At 38.1% G+C, this 24,030-nt stretch overlaps 1 long non-coding RNA gene and 1 pseudogene across 2 annotated transcripts in view; one reads left to right on the top strand and one right to left on the bottom strand.

Moving 5' to 3' along the window:
* Positions 1-24,030, bottom strand: part of LOC137204766 (uncharacterized) — a 399,567-nt gene that overhangs the window by 346,118 nt on the left and 29,419 nt on the right. The window lies entirely within an intron of this gene.
* LOC137204763 (serine/threonine-protein phosphatase 4 regulatory subunit 3A pseudogene) lies at positions 221-3,415 on the top strand (annotated as a pseudogene).

A 24,030-nucleotide genomic window follows, 5' to 3' on the forward strand; every position in this document is an offset into this window, starting at 1 on the left:
GGGTTCGCTGGGCCTGGACAATAGTGCCGAGGAGCCGGAGGCGAGGAAAGGCGGGGGCCAGAGCTCAGGCCCGGCGGCGGGCCATGAGGGCAGCAGCGCGGCCCCAGGGCGGCCAGCGGCGGCAGTGAGGCCGGGGAGCCCTCCGCTCGTGGGCGTCCTCTCGCCTCGGCTCCCGCCTTCCCTGGACCCCCTTCCCAGGCGACTCCGGCGGGGCCTTTGCCCTGGCCCCCGGGCGGCACGATGACCGACACCCGGCGGCGGGTGAAGGTTTACACACTCAACGAGGACCGGCAGTGGGACGACCGGGGCACCGGGCATGTGTCGTCAGGCTACGTGGAGCAGCTGAAGGGCATGTCCCTGCTTGTCAGGGCCGAGAGCGACGGTTCTCTACTTTTAGAGTCCAAAATAAATCCTAATACTGTATACCAGAAACAACAGGACACTTTGATTGTGTGGTCTGAAGCAGAAAATTATGACTTGGCCCTTAGCTTTCAAGAAAAAGCTGGATGTGATGAAATCTGGGAGAAAATATGTCAGGTTCAAGGAAAGAACCCATCAGTGGACATCACTCAGGACCTTGTAGATGAGTCTGAAGAGGAGCGTTTCGATGATATGTCATCGGCAGGTTTAGAATTGCCATCTTGTGAATTAAGTCGCCTTGAGGAAATTGCAGAACTTGTGGCATCATCTTTACCTTCCCCCCTGCGTCGTGAAAAACTTGCACTAGCACTGGGAAATGAGGATTACATTAAAAAGCTCTTAGAGCTTTTTCATGTGTGTGAGGATTTGGAAAATATTGAAGGACTGCACCACTTGTATGAAATTATCAAAGGCATCTTCCTCTTGAATCGAACTGCTCTTTTTGAAGTTATGTTCTCTGAGGAATGTATAATGGACGTCATTGGATGCTTAGAATATGATCCTGCTTTATCACAACCACGAAAACATAGGGAATTTCTATCTAAAACAGCCAAGTTTAAAGAAGTGATTCCCATATCAGATCCTGAGCTGAAACAAAAAATTCATCAGACATACAGAGTTCAGTATATACAAGACATGGTTCTACCTACTCCTTCAGTCTTTGAAGAAAATATGTTATCAACACTTCACTCTTTTATCTTTTTCAATAAGGTAAAAATTGTTGGTATGTTACAGGAAGATGAAAAATTTCTGACAGATTTGTTTGCACAGCTAACATGAAGCAACAGATGAGGAAAAAAGACAGGAATTGGTTAACTTTTTAAAAGAATTTTGTGCATTCTCCCAAACGCTACAACCTCAAAACAGAGATGCTTTTTTCAAGACTTTGTCAAACATGGGTATATTACCAGCTTTAGAAGTCATCCTCGGCATGGATGATACACAGGTGCGAAGTGCTGCTACTGATATATTATCATACTTGGTTGAATATAATCCATCCATGGTACGAGAGTTTCTCATGCAGGAGGCACAACAGAATGATGATGATATTTTGCTCATCAACCTCATTATAGAACATATGATTTGTGATACAGACCCTGAACATGGAGGAGCAGTCCAGCTTATGGGCCTCCTTCGAACATTAGTTGACCCAGAAAACATGTTAGCTACTGCCAATAAAACAGAAAAGACTGAATTTCTGGGTTTCTTCTACAAGCACTGTATGCATGTCCTTACTGCTCCCTTACTGGCAAATACAACAGAAGACAAACCTAGCAAAGATGATTTTCAGACTGCCCAGTTGTTGGCACTTGTATTGGAATTGTTAACATTTTGTGTGGAGCACCATACCTACCACATAAAGAACTACATTATTAATAAGGACATTCTCCGGAGAGTGTTAGTTCTTATGGCCTCGAAGCATGCTTTCTTGGCATTATGTGCTCTTCGTTTTAAGAGAAAGATTATTGGATTAAAAGATGAGTTTTACAACCGCTATATAATGAAAAGTTTTTTGTTTGAACCAGTAGTCAAAGCATTTCTCAACAATGGATCCCGCTACAATCTGATGAACTCTGCCATAATAGAAATGTTTGAATTTATTAGAGTGGAAAATATAAAATCATTAATTGATCATGTAATTGAAATTTACTGGAAAGCATTGGAAGATGTAGATTATGTACAAACATTTAAAGGATTGAAACTGAGATTTGAACAACAAAGAGAAAGGCAAGATAATCCCAAACTTGACAGTATGCATTCCATTTTGAGGAATCATAGATATCGAAGAGACGCCAGAACAACAGAAGATGAAGAGGAGATGTGGTTCAACACAGAAGAAGATGACATGGAAGATGGAGAAGCTGTCGTGTCTCCATCTGACAAAACTAAGAATGATGATGACATTATGGATCCAATAAGTAAATTCATGGAGAGGAAGAAATTAAAAGAAAGTGAGGAAAAGGAGGTGCTTCTGAAAACAAATCTTTCTGGGTCGGCAGAGCCCAAGTTTCAAGCTTTCCCTTTCTAGTGGAACAAAGACTACCCTCTCCAGCCAGTCACCTGCAATAAATCTGCCTGGTTCTCCAGGCTCACCTGGATCCATCCCTAAAAATACATCTCAGACGGCAGCTATTACTACCAAGGGAGGCCTCGTGGGTCTGGTAGATTATCCTGATGATGATGAGGATGATGATGAGGATGAAGACAAGGAAGACACGCTCCCTTTGTCAAAGAAAGCAAAGTTTGAGTCATAATGGCAACTGCCTGTGATCAGTACCTGTTGAGAAAACTGGTTCTCTACCCCTCCCCACCACAAAATCTATAACAAAGCAGTGGCCTCTTGTGAATGACTGACACAGCTCAGCTCGCACACTTGACTTCTGCTCATCAAGTGCCAATTCAGTGGAGCAGGAGGAGGGGATAGTTATACATTTAGGGGGAAGACTTACACCTTCGAGGTCTAAGCTTGGACCACACATTGCCCTTTTCTCAGGGAAGGAAATGGAAACGAAAAGCCAACAGGGCAGGGGTTTTGAAAGTGGAACTCTGGATTGACTGGTCAGTTGCTACAATCAGAATATGCTTTCTCGGACCATGTTTGAGACTCAGAAGAATAGGCTTTTCTGCCCTAATTCTTCACTAGTTAAGAATGCCAGCAGTTTCTTTGTATAAAGAGACCTGCCTTTAAAATCGTACATTCTGAACATTTTAGTCAAGCTACAGCAGGTTTGGAAAAACCTCTTTGGGGGAGGGGCGAATATGAAGTTTCCTCTTTTTTATCTATTCCCTTTGCCCTTCACACTGCAGATTTTTTTTTTAAGTGGGGATTTGTCCCTACTTGATTAAAGATTGAGTGAAATTCTAGATGTGGTCATTTGTGTCATAATTTTTTTGTTTCATTTTGTTTTTGATTTTTTTTTTTTCTCCTGAGTGTATGCTTAGTTGTTGAGTATATATATTTGGGACCATTAAAAACTTTTTTGATGTAATATAACCTAACATTGTGCTGGTAAAAAACAAAACAAAACAAAAAAAACCCAGATAACACAACTTGCTACCCTTCTTTTTATTTCTAACACTTTTCTCCAACAGGCGTCAATAACAGAGATGCATAAACTGAATCTAGGTTATTGTTAAGGAATTATTTTAGACATAAATATGGAATCTCCTGGTGGTATGGTCATTTTAACAATATTAATTCTACCAACCCACAGACATGGTATATCTTTCCATCTGTTTGTGTCATCTTCAATTTCTTTCATCGGTGTCTTATAGGTTTCTGAATACAGGTCTTTTACCTGCTTAGGTAGGTTTATTCCTAGGTATTTTATACTTTTTGATGTGATGGTAAATGGGATTGTTTCCTTAATTTCTCTTTCTGATAGTTTGTTAGTGTATAGAAATGGAACAGATTTCTATATATTAATTTTGTATCCTACAACTTTAGAAAATTCATTGATGAGCTCTAGTAGTTTTCTGGTGGCGTCTTTAGAATTTTCTATGTAGAGTATTATGTCATTTGCAAGCAGTGACAATTTTACTTCATCCTTTCCAATTCTGATTCCTTTTATTTCTTTTACTTGCCTAATTGTTGTGGCTAGGATTTCCAATACTATGTTGAATAAAAGTGGCGAGAGTGGGTATCCTTGTCTTGTTCGTGATCTTAGAGGAAATGCTTTCAGCTTTCACCACTGAGTATAAGGCTAGCTGTGGGTTTGTCATATATGGCCTTTATTATGTTGAAATATGTTCCCTCTATGCCCACTTTCTGGAGAGTTTTTATCACAAATCAGTGTTGAATTCTGTCAGAAGCTTTTTCTGCATCTACTGAGATGATCACATAGTTTTTATTCTTCAATTTGTTAATGTGGTGTATCACATTGATTGCTTTGTGAATACTGAAAGATCCTTGCATCCCTGGGATAAATTCCACTTGATCATGTTGTAGGATCCTTTTAGTGTATTGTTGCATTCAGTTTGCCAGTATTTTGCTGAGGATTTTTGCACCTACGTTCATCAGTGATATTGGCATGTAACTTTTGGGGGGGGGCATGTAATTTTTTGTGTGTGATACCTTTGTCTGATTTTGGTATCTGGGTGGGTGATGCTGGCCTCATAGAATGAATTGGAAAGTGCTCCTTTCTCTGCAGTGTTTTGCAGGAGTTGCAGAAGGATAGGTGTTAACTCTAAATGTTTGGTAGAATTCACCTGTGAACCATCTAGTCTTGGACTTTGTTTACTGGGAGTTTTTAAATTACTGATTCAATTTCATTACTTGTAATTGGTCTGTTCATATTTTCTATTTCTTCCTGGTTCAGTCTTGGGAGATTGTACCTTTTTAAGAATTTGTCCATTTCTTCTAGGTTGTCTAGAAGACAACATACAGTTGTCGGTAGTAGTCTCATATAATCCTTTGTATTTCTGTGGTTTTGATTGTAACTGCTTTTTTATCTCTGATTTTATTGATTTGGGCCCTCTCCCATTTTTTATTGAAGAGTCCGGCTAAAGGTTTATCAAATTTGTTTATCTTTTCAAAGAACCAGCTTTTAGTTTCATTGATATTCTCTATTTTTTTTTTTTTTTTTTAGTCTCTATTCATTTCTTTCTGCTCTGATCTTTATGATTTCTTTCCTTCTACTAAATTTGGGTTTTGTTTGTTCTTCTTTCTCTAGTTCTTTTAGGTGAAAGGTTATGTTCTATAATTGAGATTCTTCTTGTTTCCTGAGGTAAGCTTGTTATCACTGTAAACGTCCCTTTTAGAACTACTTTTACTACATCCCATAGGTTTTAGATTATCCTGTTCTTTTATTTGTCTCTAGATATTTTTTTATTTCCTCTTTGATTTCTTCAGTCATCCATTGGTTGTTTAGTAACATATTGTTTAGCCTTCACGTGTTTGTGTTTTTTGCAGTTTTTTTCTTGTAGTTTATTTCTAGTCTCATAGCATTGTGGTCAGAAAAGATGTTTGATATGATTTCGATTTTCTTAAATTTACCAACACTTGTTTTCTTGGTCTGTGATCTATCCTGGAGAATTTTCCATGTGCATTTGAACGGGATGTGTATTTGGCTGCTTTTGGATAGTGCTCTATGTCAATTAAGTCCATTTGGTCTAATGTATCATTTAAGCTAGTGTTTCCTTATTGATTTTTTGTCTGAATAATCTGTCCATTGATGTAAGTGAGGTGTTAAAGTTCCCCACTATTTTTGTGTTACTATTGATTTCTCCTTTTATGTACATTAATATTACTCATATATATTTAGGGTCTCCTATGTTGGATGCATAAATATTTACAATTGTTATATCTTCTTGGATTGATCCCTTCATCATTATGTAGTGTACTACTTTGTCTCTTGCCTTTATTTTAAAGTCGATTTTGTTTGATATAAGTATTGCTACTCTGGCTTTCTTTTGATTTCCATTTGCATGGAATACCTTTTTCCATCCCCTCACTTTCATTCTATGTGTGTCTTTAGATCTGAAGAGAGTCTCTTGTAGGCAACATATATATAGGTCTTCTTTTTGCACCCAGTCAGTCACTCTGTATCTTTTGATTGGAACATATGTTCTGTTTACACGTAAGGTAATTACTGATATATATGTTCTTATTGCCATTTTGTTAATTGTTTGGGGGTTGTTTTAGTAGTTCCCTTTTTTTTCCTTTTCCTTTGTTCTCTTGTGATTTGATGATTATCTTTAGTGTTAAGTTTGGATTCCTTTTTCTTTTTGTATTTTTTTTTTAACATCTTTATTGGAGTATAATTGCTTTACAACAGTGTGTTAGTTTCTGCTTTATAACAAAGTGAATCAGCTATACATATACATATGTCCCCATATCTTCTCCCTCTTGCGTCTCCCTCCCACCCTCCCTACCCCACCCCTCTAGGTGGTCACAAAGCACTGAGCTGATCTCCCTGTGCTATGCGGCTGCTCCCACTAGCTATTTTACATTTGGTACTATATATAAGTCCATGCCAGTCTCTCACTTCGTCCCAGCTTACCCTTCCCCCTCCCCATGTCCTCAAGTCCATTCTCTACATCTGCATCTTTATTCCTATCCTTCCCCTAGGTTCTTCATAACCTTTTTTTTTTTTTAGATTACATATATATATGTGTTAGCATATGGTATTTGTTTTTCTCTTTCTGACTTACTTCACTCTGTATGACAGACTCTAGGTCCATCCACCTCACTACAAATAACTCAATTTCATTTCTTTTTATGGCTGAGTAATAGTCCATTGTATATATGTACCACACCTTCTTTATCCATTCATCTGTCAGTGAACACTTAGGTTGCTTCCATATCCTGGCTATTGTAAATAGAGCTGCAGTGAACATTGTGGTACATGACTCTTTCTGAATTATGGTTTTCTCAGGGTATATGCCCAGTAGTGGGATTGCTAGGTCATATGTTAGTTCTATTTTTAGTTTTTTAAGGAACCTCCATACTGTTCTCCATAGTGGCTGTATATTCCCACCAACAGTCCATTTTCTCCACACCTTCCCCAGAATTTACTGTTTCTAGATTTTTTGGTGAGAGCCATTCTGACCGTTGTGAGGTGATACCTCATTGTGGTTTTGATTTGCATTTCTCTAAAGATTAGTGATGTTGAGCATCCTTTCATGTGTTTGTTGGCAATCTGCACATCTTCTTTGGAGAAATGTCTGTTTAGATCTTCTGCCCATTTTTGGATTGGGTTGTTTGTTTTTTTGATATTGAGCTGCATGAGCTGCTTGTATATTTTGGAGATTAATCCTCTGTCAGTTGCTTCGTTTGCAAATATCTTCTCCCATTTTTGTGTGTATTACAGAGTTTTGGTTTATTGTTGCATGAGGTTTTTATAGATATAGATAGAGAAGATATGATATATATGATATATATGATTGATATATGATTGATATATGAAGATATGATATATGATTGTTTTAAGTTGCTGATCTCCAAATTTCTAATGCATTTTTAAAACCCTGCATTTGTACTCTCCTCCCTTCATGATTACTGTTTGTTTGGTTTTTTTAATTAATTATTTATTTATCTTTGTCTGGGTTGGATCCTTATTGCTGCACACAGGCTTTCTCTAGTTGCAGCGAGCGGGGGCTACTCTTCGTTGTGGTGCGCGGGCTTCTCATTGCGATGGTTTCTCTTATTGCAGAGCACGGGCTCTAGGCGCACAGGTTTCAATATTGTGGCATGCGGGCTCAGTAGTTGTGGCTCGCGGGCTCTAGAGCACAGGCTCAGTAGTTGTGGTGCACAGGCCTTGTTGTTCCGTGGCATGTGGGATCTTCCCAGATCAGGGCTCAAACCCGTGTCCCCTGCATTGGCAGGCAGATTCTTAACCACTGTGCCACCAGGGAAGTCCCATGATTACTGTTTTTGATGTCGTATTTTACATCTGTTTCAGGTATCTATGAACGGCTTATTGTGGATATGATTTTACTTCTTTTGCCTTTTAACCTCCCTACTAGCTTTGTGCGTAGATGATTTACTGCCTTTACTGTATGTTTGCCTTTACCAGTGAACTTTTTCATTTCATAATTTTTTTTAATTGAAGTATAGTTGATTTACAATGTTGTGTTAGTTTTATTTCACAATTTTCTTGTTTCTAGTTATGGCCTTTTCTTTTTGCCTAGAGAAGTTCCTTTAACCTTTGTTGTAAAGCTGGTTTGGTGGTGCTGAATTCTTTTAGCTTTTGCTTGTCTGTAAAGCTTTTGATCTCTTTTTCAAATGTGAATGAGAGCCTTGCTGGGTAGAGTATCTTTGGTTGCAGTATTTTCTCTCTCATCACTTTAAATATATCATGCCACTCCCTTCTGGCCTGCAGGGTTTCTGCTGAAAAATCAGCTGAAGCCTTATGGGAGTTTCCTTGTATATTATTTGTTGCTTTTCCTTTGCCACTTTTAATTTTCTCTCTTTATCTTTAATTTTGTCATTTTAATTACAGTGTTGCACTTTGGGTTCACCCTGTATGGGACTCTCTGTGTTTCCTGGATTAGGCTGACTGTTTCCTTTCCCAGCTTAGGGAATTTTTCAATTTAGTTATATTTCTCACTTACCTTGGAGAAGTAGCCTTCTGTAGGAGACATCCTATGCATACTAGCAGCTCACTCCCCTCTCATCACCCAAGCTATATGCTCTAGGGGCTCCTGTTATGAGGGCTGCATGGATCCTCTGTTGTGGCAGGCTGAGTATGTGGCTGATGTGGTAGGCTTGGTTGGCCCCTAGTCCAGTTGGTTGCAAGGTCCTGCCTTGTGCTGAAGCTCCTGGTTACTAGTTTTGGGGGCTGGGTTATGAGGCAGGTGACTGCAGAACCCCCAGGGGCCTTGGGGATAGTGCTGGCTTACTGATGAGCAAAGTCAGGTCCAAAAGACTCCAGGGCTGTTGCCCACCCACTAGTGGGTGAAGCCAGGTCCTGGGGTTAGTATCAGACTACTGGCAGGCAGAGCTGGGTCCTGGAGTCTGGCTGTAGGGCTCAGGGATCCCAGAGCTGGTTTCAAATTGCTGGGGGGGTGGTTCCTGACACAGTTGGGTACAGGGTCTGAGGTGTCCCAAAGGTTGTGTTAGCCTGCTAATGGGCAGGGCCAGGTCAGCTGTAGGCAGGCTGGGTCCACAGGCTGCAGGATCGTAGGTCTCTTGCATCTTGTGTCTGCCCCCTGGTGGGTGAGGCTGCTCTAGATGCTACTGCAGCCTTCCTGGAGGACAGGACCAGTGCCTGCTCACCGGTGGGTGGAGCAGCCTTATGGCCCTCTGATGGGCAGGGCCATGTCTAGAGGTGTGTCTAGAGGCAGCTATAAGCTCAGGAAGTCTTTAAGCAGGCTATTTGCTGATGGGTGGAGCTGTCTACCCAGACAGTTAGTTGTTTGGCCTAAGGCATCCCAGCACTGGAGCCTACAGGTCTTGGCACTAATGAGCTGGAGGGAGGATCCCACAATGGCGTCCACCCAAACCAGTACCCCATGTGGTAAAAGGAGCTCCCAAGTATGACTGACACCAGTGTCCCCAGGGCGAGCCACAGCCACCCCCACCCTCCACTTCTCCAGGAGGCTCTCCAAGACCAAAAGGTAGGTCTGGCCCAGGCTCCTATCAAATCACTGCTTTTGCCCTGGGTCCCAGTACATGTGAGATTTTGCACGCTCCATTTAAGTGTGAAGTCTCTACTTCCCCCAGTCCTTTGGGACTCCCAAAATTAAGCCCCGCTGGCCTTCAAATACACATGCCCTGGGGGCTTGTCTTCCCAGTTCAGGACCCCCAGGCTGGGGAGTCTGATGAGGGGCTAAGAGCTTTCACTCCTGTGAGAGAACCTCTGCAATATAACTATTCTCCATTGTGTGGATCGCCCACCCAGGAATATGGGGCTTGATTACATCACAAGCCTGCCCCTCCTACTTGTCATACTGTGATGTCTTTCATTGATGGTTGTTCTGCAAATAGTTGGGATTTTGGTGTGCTCATGAGAGGAGGTGAGCTCAAGTCTTTCCACTGTGTCATCTTAGCCAAACTCCCTCAATACATTCTTTAAAATACAGTACACCTGTTGCCCAAAAAACAAAAACACAACAAAGAGTAGATGTTTAATGATGTTGATTTCTTGTGTGATGATTGGAAACCTCATTTCAATAATTTAATAATAAAATGATAATTACATTTCAAAATAATGAAGATCTTGGAAAGACTCATTAAAAAAATGAAATATTTTTAGCATAGCAAGTATGCATATTTTTATATTCTATGTGTGAACATCATTTTATGATATTAACATATCAAGAATCTCTGTATTTGCATAAACAGAATCACCAATCCCAGTTCTGCCAGATAATAAACAGTTTACTGAATTTAAAATTCCAATTTGTAGGACTAACTTTTATTTCAGTGATAATTGCTCTCAAATCAATGACTGCAACATCACTGCTTTAAAGAATGGGGCATGAGTGCCCTCTTGTGATAGAATAAGCATTTAAATGAATTTGTAAATATCTTTCAGTTGCATATGAAGTAATTTGAACTGAGTCATTTCACAAACACAAAATGCCCTCTATTGCTAGACCAATTTGTACCAGTGCTTTTAAGTGTGGAAATAACAAATACCTGAAGAACTTGATTAATGTTAATAGACAATATGAATAAGTCACGTAAAAATGCTATTCCTTCAAGTATTTTGGTAGCTCCAATAAAAGTCAAATATGACAGAGGCTCTTTCAACTGATCATCACTTAACTGTCTCGCAAATGCTCTCCATTCCTGCTTAGCAGCTAGACGTGCTCCCAGAACATGAGGAAGTCTCAGGACCTTCCAGGTAGGCTCTTGTATGCTTCACCTCTCTAGCTCCCAACGGGTGGAGTGTCCACTTTCCAAGGGTCAGTTGTTTGATCCTAAACCTACTTATATCAATTGTATTTGTACTCAAATTATGTAAATAAATTAAATAATATGGAAAATAATTTATTAAAAGAAAAGAACATGTTTTTAGATAAAATAAAACTAAGTTGGATACTTTGAAATGACTTCAGAAAATGTAATCAGGGAAAAACTTTCTGAGATTGTACATGGGTAAGAAAACTTAAAAAATCAAGAATAGAAGTCATAAAAATCTAAAAGAATTATAAATACAGTAGCATCAAAACATCAGCAGGCTACTTAAAAAATAATTTTTAATAAAAGCCTTAGCCTAAAATCAAAAGGCTGGTAAAAATACTCCTTTTCATATTTTATACTAAAATATTTTAGGTACATATGATCTTTTTGAATGATTCTCTACTTTAATTGACTCTTCTGATTCAATGAGTCTGAAGGGTACTTTTTCCCCCATCTGCTCACACTTTATATATATTTAGTTAAAAACTTGTATGGGATGTGGATCTGGCCAGATTCTAAAATGAAATTGGGTCTGTGTGACCTGAAATACAAGAAATCTGTCCCTGGTTAAAAATTAAACCATAATTTGGGACTTCTCTGGTGGCGCATTGGTTAAGAATCCAACTGCCAATGCAGGAGACATAGGTTCAAGCCCTGATCCAGGAAGATCCCACATGCCACAGAGCAACTAAGCCTGTGCACACCAACTACTGAGCCTGCACTCTAAAGCCCGTGAGCCATCTTTTTGGACCCACCTCCTAGAGAAATGGCAATAAAAAGGAAAATAAACAAATGGGACCTAATGAAACTTAAAAGCTTTTGCACAGCAAAGGAAACCATAAACAAGATGAAAAGACAACCTCAGAATGGGAGAAAATACTCGCAAATGAAGCAACTGACAAAGGATTAATCTCCAAAATTTACAAGCAGCTCATGCAGCTCAATATAAAAAAAAAAACAACCCAATCCAAAAATGGGCAGAAGACCTAAATACACATTTCTCCAAAGAAAATGTACAGATTGCCAATAAACACATGAAAGGATGCTCAACATCACTAATCTTTAGAGAAATGCAAATCAAAACCACAATGAGGTATCACCTCACAACGGTCAGAATGGCCATCATCAAAAAATCTACAAACAATAAATGCTAGAGAGGGTGTGGAGAAAAGGGAACCCTCTTGCACCATTGGTGGGAATGTAAATTGATACAGCCATTATGGAGAACAGCACAGAGGTTCCTTAAAAAACTAAAAATAGAACTACCATATGACCCAGCAATCCCACTACTGGGCATATACCCTGAGAAAATCATAATTCAAAAAGAGTCATGTACCAAAATGTTCATTGCAGCTCTATTTACAATAGCCCAGAGATGGAAACAACCTAAGTGTCCATTGACAGATGAATGGATAAAGAAGGTGTGGCACATATATACAATGGACTATTAGCCATAAAAAGAAACGAAATTGAGTTATTTTTAGTGAGGTGGATGGACCTAGAGTCTGTCATACAGAGGAAGTAAGAAAGAGCAAAACAAATACCATATGCTAACACATACATATATGGAATCTAAAAAAAAAAAGGTTATAAAGGACCTAGGGGCAGGACAGGAATAAAGACGCAGACGTAGAGAATGGACTTGAGGACACGGGGAGGGGGAAGGGTAAGCTGGGACGAAGTGAGAGAGTGGCATGGACTTTTATATATACTACCAAATGTAAAATTGATAGCCAGTGCAAAGCAGCCACATAGCACAGGGAGATCAGATCAGTGCTTTGTGACCACCTAGAGGGGTGGGGTAGGGAGGATGGGAGGGAGACTCAACAGGGAGGAGATATGGGGATATATGTATATGTATAGCTGATTCACTTTGTTATAAAGCAGAAACTAACACACCGTTGTAAAGCAATTATACTCCAATAAAGATGTTAAAAAATTTAAAAATTAAAGAAGACTTGAAAAAAAATGAAGCCTGTGGGCCACAACTACTGAGTCTGTGTGTCATAAGTACTGAAGCCCGTGCACCTAGAGCCCGTGCTCCGCAACAAGAGAAGCCACGGCAATGAGAAGCCTGTGCACCACAACGAAGAGTAGCCCCTTCTCACTGCAACTAGAGAAAGCCTGCATGTAGCAACAAAGACCCAACGCAGCCAAAAATAAATTAATTAATTAACTAAAAACAAATCAAACCATAACATTTGGCAGTGACATCTGGGAATATTTGTGCAAACTTTTGACCCCAAAATTACACTGCTTTTACGTTGCTAACATCAATGTTTTGTATAAAAAGTTTATGTACATGACAATTGTCTGGAATCTTCACCAAAGTAGGGCATTCCACACTCATTTTAAATAAAGCTAAATGACATTATCTAAGTCGGAGCATAGTTTTTCATGGTGACATGACCAACTACAGCAACAGATCAGAGGGCTTCCACCTCATTTTTTAAATAATTTTTTAATTACCCAGGAAATTGTGAATATAACTAGCTCAAATCAATGTAAATGGCCAATGTTTTACTGAATTACATTTACTTTAAAAATTTTAAGCACCTACTATGCATTCCTTCTGTTTTTTCCTTGAACTTTTTACAGCAATCTCAGAAACTGTCACACTGATTGGCAGATTTTGATATATAATTGTCTTATTTTGGATTCCATGATAGAATGTAATTGTGAAAGTACCAGAATACATGTATTCACACATTATGTACTCAATAATTACTTAGCGTTTACTATGTGCCAGGTTCTGTTCTTAGCCAAATGGAAAATAAAACATAAAAATTCCTGGCCTTGTAGAGCTTACATTTGGTAGGGAAGAATATAAAAACCAAGAAACACAAAACTTAGTGTGTTAGGAGGCGATATGTGCTTTAGATAAAAACAGAGGAGAGAGAGACAGGTGGGGAGTGTTGGGCCAGGGCTGCAATTCTAAATAGGCTGGCCTAGAAATGCAAATAGAAACCACAATGGGAGATCACCTGTCAGAATGCCTATCATCAAAAAGAACACAAATAACACTGCTATATTTAAAATAGGTAACCAACAAGGACCTACTGAAGAGCACAGGGAATTCTGCTCAATATTCTGTAATAACCTAAATGGGAAAAGAATTTGAAAAAGAATAGATGTATGTATATGTATGACTGAATCACTTTGCTGTATACCTGAAACTAACACAACATTGTAAATCAACTATAGTCCCAGACAATGATGTAAATTCCCAGTTCAAGGGCAGGAGAAGATGATATGAGATGTCTCAGCTCAAACAGTGAGGCAGGAAAAAAGGAACAAAATCCTCCTTCCTCTGCCTTTTGTTGTATTCAGACCCTCAATGGATTGGATAATGCTCACCCACTTTAAGGAGGACAACCGACTTTACTGAGTCTACCAATTCAAATACTAATTTCAGCTGGAAAAAGAAATTCTGACATATGTCACAACATGGATGACACTTGAGGACATTATACTGAGTTAAATAAGCCAGTCACAAAAGGACAAATATTGTATAATTCCACTTATATGAGGTAGCTAGAGTACTCAAATTCACAGAGAAAGAAAGTAGATTGCTAGTTGCCAGGGCCCAGGGGGAGTGGGAACAGGGAGTTACTGTTTAATGAGTATGAAGTTTCAATTTTGCAAGGTGAAAAAGAGCTCTGGAGATGGATGGTGATGATGGTTACTCAACAGTATGAATGTATTTCATGCCACTTGACCATACCTTTAAAAATGGTAAAGATGGTAAATTTTACATTATGGATATTTTACTACAATAAAAAAGGTTTTAACGAAGGAAAAAAAAAACAAAACTATAGTCCAATATGAAATAAAATTTAATAAAATAAAATTTTTTTAAAAGGAGTAAATCCTGAGTTCTCATCACAAAATAAAATGATTTTTTTCCTATTTCTTTAATTTTGTATCTATATGAGATGATGGATGTTCACTAAACTTGTGATAATCATTTCATAATATATGTGAGTCAAATCTTTATGCTGTACACCTTACACTTATACAGTGCTGTATGTCAATTATGTCTCAATAAAACTGGAAGAAGAAAAGAATACATAACAAATGTTGGCGAGGATGTGGAGAAAAGGGAACTCTGTACACCGCTGTTGGAAATGTAAGTTGGTACCGCTACTATGGAAAACAGTATGGAGGTTCATCAAAAAACAAAAAACAGAACTACCATACGATCCAGCAGTTCCACTCCTGGGTGTATATTTGAAGAAAACAAGAACACTAATTTGAAAAAATGCATGAACCCCAATGTTCATAGCAGTACTATTTATAATAGCAAAGATATGGAAGCAACCTAAGTGTTCATTAACAGATAAATGGATAAAGAAGGTGTGAAATATACATATATTTGTACACACACACACACACACACACACACACACACACACACTGGAATACTACTCAGCCATAAAAAAAGAACGAAATTTTGTCATTTGCAACAACATGTGTTGATCTCGACAGTATTATGCTTAGTGAAATAAATCAGACAGAGAAAGAAACACTATGTTTCACTGATATGTGGAAACTAAAAAATACAACAAACTAGTGAATATAACAGAAAAGAATCTGACTCACAGATATAGAGAACAAACTTGTGGTTACCAGTGGGGCGAGGGGATGGGGGAGGGGCAAGGTAGGGGTAGGGGATTAAGAGACACAAACTACTATGTATAAAATAAATAAGCTACAAGGATATATTGTACAGCACAGGGAATATTCCCAATACTGTAAAATAAGTATAAATGTAGTATAATCTTTAAAAATTGTGAATCACCATGTTTGTACCTGAAACATATATTATAAATCCACTATACCTCAATTTTTTTTAAGTTTTTAATAAGATATAGTTGAAATTTTGATAGTATATAATAAGAGTCTAATAAATCCTATTTCTTTTCAGAAATAAATTATTTATTAATCACAACAATTGCTTTACTTTTAGCAAATTATACTTTCTAGTTTTAAATACTGAAAATCTTAGATTGCCAATTAGGAATAATTTACCAGGATCAATTTTTTTCTCTCCGTATTTTGGAATTTAGTTTTAAAATTCAATAAATAAATAAATAAGTAGGCTGGCCTGGGAAAGCCACACTGGGAAGGTGACGTTTAGGTCAGGACCAGTAGGAGGTGAGGGAATGAGCCAGGAAGAAACTGGAGGAACAGCAAACCATGCCAGGAGGGGCACAGCCTTGACAAGGCCTAGTCATAAAGCAGTTTCACTTATAAGCAGAGTAACAATATGATCTATGTCCAAAGCAGGACATATGTATTAGGCAGCCTGCGACATGAGTTCCAGCAGCAATAAAACTACGGGTATCTGAAATGTAGTAATGCTCTCTTCTATATTTCTTTTTATTAAAAAAAAAATACCTATCTACTACCCTAGAATTAGGAAAACAATGTGTTTTTTCATGAAGTATGACAGCATGATGGTGAAAAGTGCCCTGGATTCCATACATGAAACTCCAGCTACAATTTCTGCTCAGCCCAAGGCACTCTACTAGTGGTAATAACAAGCTACCTAACGAACATGAAAATGGAGAAATACAGGAGTCCAAGTTAAGATATTTGTCCATTTTCCACTAAGACAGGTTTTTAAAGAAATGAGAACCTACAGTTTTGTCAAGTTCAGATTCATTTAGTGAAAAAATGAATAATCCTTGAACCTCATTCCCTGAAGTTCTGCCTGGGAAGTTTTCTGTCCAGGATACTAATCCTTTGCATAGGTACATGTTTACCAAGGCACAGATGTTAAAGTCACAACTTTAGAAAAATGGAGAAAACACATGACAAACTCTTTAAAAATATAGTAAGTTCTTGTCAAGAGAGCAGGAACCAGCCAGACCTTTGAGAAACACTGCTGTAGGTGTGGGAAGGCAGCTCAACCACTGTTTTGTTACATAACATCAGATAAACTGCCTTTTCTGCATCTATCTTCCCATTTTTTAAATATGGAAATAATAATATATGCTTTACCCACTGCACAATATTAATGTTAGATAACATATGTTAAAAGGCTTTGACTAATATAAAGTACTATACATTGTCAACATCATTAATCATTTATTGATTATCTACTATAATTAAAGCAATATGATATATGTTTATTGGGGACTGAGAGCCAGGATACCAAAAAAAAAGAAAGCAAAACCTGGATAACATCTGCCCTACGCATGGAATACAATTAGAATTGTATGAATAATGTATGTGCTTTATAGAAATGCATGCAAATACTCACACTCTCTTAAATAAAGCCAAGCACTTAGTAAAGATTACAACTGGAATAAATTATTAGACAGTGCTGAGGTTTTGGAGATTATCTAATGATGATGCAAAAGTTTGCCAGGAATAGTCACTGAAAGGAATTGAGAGTTTTGTGATAGAAGGTGAGTTAGTACATAATGGGAGAAACAAAGAATAATGGGAAAAAAATAAGAAAAATTACTTTACAGTTTCACTAGAGATAGAACCAAAACAAGAATTGAAATAATGAGGATTTTGTCATTTGAAGGGGAGAAATTTGGTCTTGGCCACATTTACTTTACCTTGACAGAGTGGCTGCAAGACTATAATCAGGGTCCCAGGTCATGTTAGATCATTGAATTGGAAGAGCAAGCTCAGATTTAGGTTGTAAAAGTGTTAATCTAATAAAAATTTCTCCTGGTGTACCTGGGTAAAAAAAATGGAGTGAGATTAAAATAATTGTTTTAGCTGTAACTTCCTAACAATGAATAATAAGGTCAGTAGGTAAAGTATTACAAAGACTTCTCTTTCCTTCCATCCATTTTATAAACACCAAGCCTCTGCTCTTCTCTTGGGGCTGGAAGAATTTGGTTAGACATAGCTCCCCACTGTCCCTTCTGCCCACCTTCCTTCTGGACTCCGTCCCATCTGGCCATGCTCTTTCCTTCCAGATGTCTGTTTTAGCTTTTGGCCCATAATTTCTTTTGGACTGCACATATTATCCCTTGCTTTTCAAAATCAGCTGCCAGCTGTAAAAGAAAAATTGTTCCAAACCTGGTCTGGGGCAGAACTTTTTACTTGATGTAACATCCAGCCTCTTTCTGGGAAGAAATGAGCATTCCTGATAAAATGCTTAAGCAATTTTCAGATAAACTTTAATAGAATTAAGATTTGTTCTAGGAAAGTCAAGTTGGGTAACAGCTGATATGAATCCAACCAGGAAGTTATTGGTGATGAACACAGTTTCTATAGAGACTTAAAGCAGAAACCAAATTACACTGGGTTGAGGAATAAAGGAGAAGTAAAGAATTGTAGACTGCGAATGTAGGTGACTGTTTCAAGAAGCTTGGCGGGGAAAAGCAAGGGAAAATGAGGTGGCAGCTTGTTTTGAAGGACAATGGACGTGATTATGTTTATGTGTGGAAGGAAGGGAGGAAAAGAAACCTAGGAAAGGAAACTAGATGTTGGCTTTTTGTTCCTGAATAAAAACTTTTGCCTCTTGTTACAAATAAGATAATGTGCTCTGATTTGGTTTCGCTTATTTAGAATAGGTAAGTACTAGGAATCTAGAGCTGGAGTAAAGCTTATTTTTAGAACCTGGCATTAGAGAGGCAGCACAATATAGGGTAGGGTCTCCTCAATTCGCCTGCCCACTAAACTCACATGAGGATCTTAATAAAAGTAAAGATTCCAGGGACCTGTGCCAGACCCACTGAACCAGAACATCTAAGAAGAAAGGCCTGGAAATCTGCAGTTTTCACAAGTATCTTATGAGCAAGCAAGGCTGAAAGAAAAATGGTGTAAAGCACACACTGGAAATCAGAAAACACCTGGGTTCAAATCCTTCTTCATCACTATTTGGGCTTGTACGAATTATTCTACCTCCCTCAGTGGTTGTGTCATGGACAAAATGAAGTAATACACGTAAAGTGCCTGGTACACACAAATGTTCAACCTATATTTGGTACCTTTATTCTTAAAAATAAGACTTGTTTTAGGAAACTCCACTCCCCAAACCCAGCTGACTGCCAGTGAAAAGTCTAGTAACCTCTAGTGAACCAGATTTTGTTAAAATAAATCTAGTCTGAGGATTACATAATCATTCTCTTTTCCTATCAAATGGTCCTAATGGGAGTGAATCTTTGAATCAGCCTGCAAGGGACCTTTTGCCCTTGCAGCAAGATTGTAATAAAACATCGACATTACTCCTAACTAAATTTTTTAATAAGATCACAACAATTTGAGTCTGCTGAATTTATCACAACAATTTGAGTCTGCTGAATTTTTCCAACCCCTGGACTGTGTTTACTTCCTGGCACTAATGTTTTTACTTTAGCACCATTCCATATATTCTGATACTGCCATAAAATGGTCTCCCACAGCTAACCCAGCTGGAAAGACAGAACTGTACAGGCTTTTATTAGAGGAGAGGCGTGAACTTGAGGAGGGCTACATTGTCCTCTCAGGGATAGGAATTCAAGACTAGGAACTTTGACTCACAAGGATGTTACAGCAAAGCAATAGTCATAAAATATCCAGTAGTCCAGATGCTGGAAACTGGTATAAACCAGAGAGAGAGAATTGTAGATAGGATCTTTCTAAACAGCTAGAATATCATATCAAACAGACATCAGGGATTGAGTAAAGCCCTAAACAGAGAACAAAGTGTAGGATACAAACGTTGGAATAAAAGATTAGAGCTGAGCAACTAGAGTTAATTGGATCAATGGATATCTTTGGCCTGAGGCCACCTTGTTGAATTTAAAGGAGACTCACCCCAGGGAGTAATGCTGGGCCTGATAAAGAAGTTTAAAGCTGGAGAGTGTTTTTGAATATCAGTAATTGACCTGGATTTGGGCTTTGATTTTCCTGCTTCTCCTTTTGTTTATTTATGTAGTTGAAATATCTGCATTCTTTTATTTTCACTTAATAAGGAGGGATTAATTTGGTCACTTTACCAGACTCAGCTTCACTTTGAACAGGCTTTGCTCTAATGGGCTCAGCTTTGGATTAAAGTTACAGCAGCGGGATGAGGCATATTGCAGCAGCAATCAGGGACCAAAATGGCAGTGTGGCAGAGGGGCAAAACTAAAAAAAGCAGAAGGACAGTAAATGTGAAGCATCTTGGGAAAGGAGATGGAAACAAAGGCCTAAAAAGACTAGGTTACTCCAGTGTAGCCATCCTAGAAAGCAGAGAGGGAAGCTAGTGAGTTAGGTGAGGGAGATGGTGGGTCAGTGAGATGCGGTAGAAGAAAGAGCCAAACAAACAGGTACCAAAAGAGGTCTCCAATAACCCAAGTACTGGAATCACTGAAAAAAATACTTTGAACAAGGACTCCTTCCCTCTACCCAGAATGCTTTTCTCTGAGATATCCACAGGACTTACTCTCTTATACAGACTTGATCAAAACGTGTCCTTTATAGCAAAGTCTTCTCTGTTCATCCTATCTAAAATGCCAACACCTTCACACACACACACACACACACACACACACACACACACACACACACCCCCATCTCCTTCTCCAGCTGTCTTGTTTTTTCTGGGTTTTTGGTATTACTACGGATATACGTTTACTTCTTAAAGTTTCAATTCACTAGGAAGATATAACAATTCTGTATTTGCATGTACTTAATAACATGGCCTCAAATATATAAAGCAAAATTTACAGAACTATAAGTAGAAATGGATAACTCAAAAATTATTTCATTAACTGATAGAACAAGCAGATGAAAATTCATTAAGAGCAAGATTTTAACAATGCATTACAAATTTGATCTAATGATCTTATCTAGATGACTACACCCAGCATCTGCAGAACATATTCTTCTCCAGTGCCCATGGAACACTCACCAAGGTCAAACATACACTGGGCCACAAGCAAATCTCAACAAACTTCAAAGGATAGCAATCATAAAGTATGTTTTCTGACCATAATGCAATATCAAAAATATATCTAAGAAGTCCCTGTATCCAGAAATAGAGACATAGATGTAGAGAACAAATGTATGGACACCAAGGGGGAAAGTGGTGGGGAGGGGGGTGGTGGTGGGATGAACTGGGAGATTGGGATTGACATGTATACACTAATATGTATAAAGTAGATAACTAATAAGAACCTGCTGTATAAAAAAATAAATAAAATAAAATTTAAAAATTAAAAAATAAAAAGAATTCCCTGTATGTATAGAAACTAAAAACACACTTCTAAATAACCTGTGGGATCTGTTGTAATTATTTGTTCTTTCTGTTCTTTCTTGTTTATCACACCAGAGGTCTGTCTATACTCTTCAAAAAATCAACCTTGACTTTTGTTTATTTGTTTTTATGGAAGTATAGTTGACTTACAATATTAAATATCCATATAAAATATTAGGTATATTCCCTGTGCTGTACATTACATCCTTGTATCTTATTTATTTTATACCTCTTAATCCCTTCACCAAATCCTCTTTCCCCTCTTTCTGACCCTCTCCCCACTGGTAACCACTAGCTTGTTCTCTGTATCTGTGACTCTGTTTCTGTTTTATTATAGTGACTTTTAAGTTCCACATATAAGTGATAACATACAGTATTTGTCTTTCTCTGTCTGACTTATTTAACTAAGCATAATACCTCCCAGAACCACCCATGTTGTTGCAAATGGCAAAATTTCATTATTTGTATGACTGAGTAATAAATACACCATTGTGGTATATACACCACATCTTCCTGATCCGTTCATCTGTAGATGGTTACTTAGGTTGCTTCCATATCTTGGCTATCTTAAATAATGTCACTATGAACATTGGGATAAATGTATCTTTTGGAATTACCATTTTTGTCTTTCCTGGAAAAATAAGTGGAATTGCTGGGTTAATTAATTAATTAACTGCTGACAGTTTTTTGTTTTTTGTTTTTTTGGCCATGCCACATGGAACTTCCCCAGCCAGGAATTGGACCCAGGCCACAGCAGTGAGAGCCTGGAATCCTAACCACTAGGTCACAGGGAACTCCCTGGTAGTTCTATTTTTAATTTTTTGAGGAAACTCCATACTGTTTTCCACAGTGACTGCACCAGTTTACATCCCCACCAACAGTGTACTAGGGTACCCTTTTCTCCATATCCATGCCAACATTTGTTACTTGTAGACTTTTTGATGATAGCTATTCTGATAGGTGTGAGGTGATATCTCATTGTGGTTTTGATTTGCATTTCTCTGATGATTAGTGATGTTGAGCATCTTTTTATGTGCCTATCAGTATGTATTTTTGGGAAAAATACCTAGTCAGGTCCTCTGCCCAATTTTTAATTGATTTTTTTAAAATATATTGAGTTGTATGAGTTCTTTATATATTGTGTATTAATTCCTTATCAGACTTATCATTTGCAAATATCTTCTCCCATTCAGTAGGTTGCCTTTTCATTTTGTTGATGGTTTCCTTCACTGTGCATAAGCCTTTAAGTTTGATTAGGTCACATTTGTTTATTTTTGCTCGCTTCTCTTGCCTGAAGAATCAGATCCAAAAAAATATTGCTAAGACCTATGTCAAAGAGTGTATTGCCTGTGTTTCTTCTAGATATTTTATGGTTTCAGGGCTTACATTTAGGTCTTTAATCCATTTTGAGTTTATTTTTGTATATAGTATGAGAAAATATTATAATTTTATTCTTTTACATGTAGCTGTTCAGTTTTCCCAACACCAGTTATTGAAGAGACTGTATTTTTCCCCATTGTATATTCTTGTTTCCTTTGTGATACTAATTGACTATATGTGCATGGGTTTATTTCTGGGCTCTCTATTCTGTTCATTTATCTTTGTGTTTTTGTGCCAGTACCATAATGTTTTGTTTGGTTTTTTTTTAATATTTATGTATATAGATGCATCAGGTCTTAGTTGCATTTTAGTTGTGGCATGCAGGATCTTGTTCCCTGACCAGGGATCAAACCCAGGCCCCCTGCATTGGGACCTTGGATTCTTAGCCACTGGACCACCAGGGAAGGCCCCACCATAATGTTTTCATTACTGTAACTTTGTAGTATAGTCTGAAGTCAGTTCTTTTTGCCAAGATTGATCTGGCTATTAGGGGTCTTTTGTGATTCCATATAAATTTAGGGTTATTTTTTCTAGTCTTGTGAAAAATATCATGGGTATTTTGATAAGGATTGCATTAAATCTGTAGATTGCTTTGGGTAGCAAGAACAGTTTAACAATATTAATTCTTCCTATCCATGAGCATAGAATCTCTTTCCATTTATTTGTACTGTCTTCAATTTCCTTCATCAATGTCATAGTTTTCAAAGTATATGTCTTTTACCTCCTTGTTAAACTTATTCCTAGGTATTTTATTCTTTTTGATATGATTGTAAATGAGATTGTTTTCTTGATTTCTCTTTTTGATAGTTCATTATGAGTGTACAGAAATGCAACAGATTTCTGAATATTAATCTTGTATCCTGCAAATTTACTGAATTCACTTGTTAGTTCTAATAGTTTTTTGGTGGCTTCTTTAGGTTTTTCTATATATATAGTATCATGCCATCTGCAAATAGTGAGAATTATATTTCTTCCCTTCTAATCTGGATGAGTTTTACTTCTTCTTCTTGACTGATTGCTGTAGTGAAGACTTCCAATACCATGTTAAGTAGAAATGGCAAGAGTTGGCTTCCTTGTCATATTCTTGATCTTACAGGAAAAACTTTCAGTTTTTCACCACTGAGTACGATGTTAGCCATGGGTTTGTCATATACACCTTTATTATGTTGAGGTATGTTCCCTCTATACCCACTTGTTGTAAGAGTTTCTATCATGAATGGATGTTGAATTTTTTCAAATACTTTTCTTCCAGCCCTCCTGTAAGCCCTACTGATTTTCAAATCCACTAAGGGGGCTCGTCTCCACAGTGCTGGACCCCAGAGCTCCAGTGCCTAATATGGGGCTTGAACCCCTTGCTCCTTAGAGAGGATCCCTGAGCCTGTGATAATCCCCTCCTCTTCTGGGTCACCCACTAGAGGTGTGGGTCCTGACTAGATCACTTCTTCTCTCGTCCTACCAGACTCCATGTGGTTCTTCCTTTACAGCCGTGGTTGTAGAAGAGCCATTCTGCTGGTCTTCATGTCGTTCTCAGAGAGAGTTGCTCTATATGTAGTTGTAGTTTCAATGTGTTTGGGTGGGGGAGGTGAGCTCAGGGCCTTCCTACTCTGCTATCTTGACCCCGGTCCCTGTCTTGTTTTTCTTCTTAGTTATTATCGGTGTCTGACACATCATATATTTTACTTATTTA

Source organism: Pseudorca crassidens, chromosome 13 (genome assembly GCF_039906515.1).
Source record: "Pseudorca crassidens isolate mPseCra1 chromosome 13, mPseCra1.hap1, whole genome shotgun sequence".
Classification (NCBI taxonomy): Eukaryota; Metazoa; Chordata; class Mammalia; order Artiodactyla; family Delphinidae; genus Pseudorca; species Pseudorca crassidens.